Here is a 1,664-nt window from a genome sequence, read left to right as displayed (position 1 = left end):
CTGGTCCCTCCTGATAATATGTCTGAAATATGAGAGATGAGGTCTGGCCATCCTGGCTTCCAAGGAGCACTCTGGCTGTACTTCTTCCAACACAGAATTCTTTTGGCAGCCTATGGCACTTTCAATATTCTTCTCCAACACCGTAACTCAAATGCATCAATTCTTCGATTGTCTTCCTTTCTCACTGTCTAACTTTCACATACATATAAGGTTATTGAAAATATCATGGCTTGGGACAGGCATACCTTGGTCTTTAAGCTGACTTCTTTGCTCTTCAACACTTTAAAAAGGTCTTGTGCAACAGATTTGCCTAATGCATTATGTTGTTTGATAGTTGATCCAAGAAGAAAGAAGTCCTTGACAACTTCTATCTTTTCTCCATCGATAAGAATGTTGCTTATTGGTCCAGTGGTGAGGATTTTTGTTTTCTTTACATTGAGGTGCAATCCATATTGAAGGCTGTAGTCTTTGATCTTCATCAGTAAGTATTTTAAATTCTCTTTGCTTTCATCAAGCAAGGTTTAATCATCTGCATATTGCAGGTTGTTAATGAGTCTTCTTCCAATCCTGATGCCACATTTTTCTTCATATAATCCAGCTTCTCAAATTATTTGCTCAGTATAATGACTGAATAAATATGGTGAAAGAATACAACCCTGGCACACACCTTTCCTAATTTTAAACTATTTGTTGTTTCCTTGTTCTGCTTGAACAACTGCCTCTTGGTCTATGTACAGAGTCCTCATGAGCACAATTATGTGTTCTGGAATACTCAAACTTCGCAATGTTGTCCATAGCTTGTCATGATCCACACAATCGAAAGTCTTTGTGTAGTCAATAAAGCACAAGTAAATATTTTTCGATATTCTCTGTTTTCAGCCTAGATTCATTTGATGTCAGCAATGATATATCCCTTGTTCCACATCCTCTTCTGAATCCCACTTGAACCTCTGGAAGTTCTCTGTCAATGTATGCTTGCAGTCATTTTTAAATTATCTTTAGTAAAACTTTGCTTGCATGGGATATAAATGATTTCCACATTTCATTGGGTCACCTCTGTTTAGAATGGGCACAAATACAGATCTCTTCCATTCGGTTGACTAGGTTTCTGTCTTCCAAATTTCCTGGCATAGATGAATAAGTGTCTCCCCAATGCTGCATCAAATCTTTGAATGATTTCAATTTGTATTCCACCAATTCCAGAGCCATGTTCTTTGCCAATGACTTCAATCATCTTGGACTTCTTCCTTCAGGATCATTGGTTGAACAGTGAGCATTTCTTTTTGGTACAATAACTGTGTATTCCTTTCATATTTTTTTGTGTTTTTTTTTTAATTTGGAACCAGTGTTTATTGCAGCATTGTTCACAATAGCCAGAATGTTGCAACAGCCCAAGTGTCCATCAATAGAAGAATGAACAAACAAAATGTGGCACATAAACACAATTGGTTATTATTCAGCCATAAAAATAGATGAGATTCAATACATATGACAGCACTTTCCATCTTCTTTTGATGCTTTCTGCATCATTCAATATTTTTGCTCATTGTTGTTGTTGTTGTCAGGTGCCATTGAGTCGGAACCAACTCATAGCGACCCCATGCACAGCAGAATGAAACAATGTCCAATCCTGGGCCAACCTCACTACCACTGCCACACTTGAG

Source organism: Chrysochloris asiatica, unplaced genomic scaffold (genome assembly GCF_000296735.1).
Source record: "Chrysochloris asiatica unplaced genomic scaffold, ChrAsi1.0 scaffold00156, whole genome shotgun sequence".
Lineage (NCBI taxonomy): Eukaryota > Metazoa > Chordata > Mammalia > Afrosoricida > Chrysochloridae > Chrysochloris > Chrysochloris asiatica.
Note: the sequence above shows the minus strand (reverse complement) of the source record.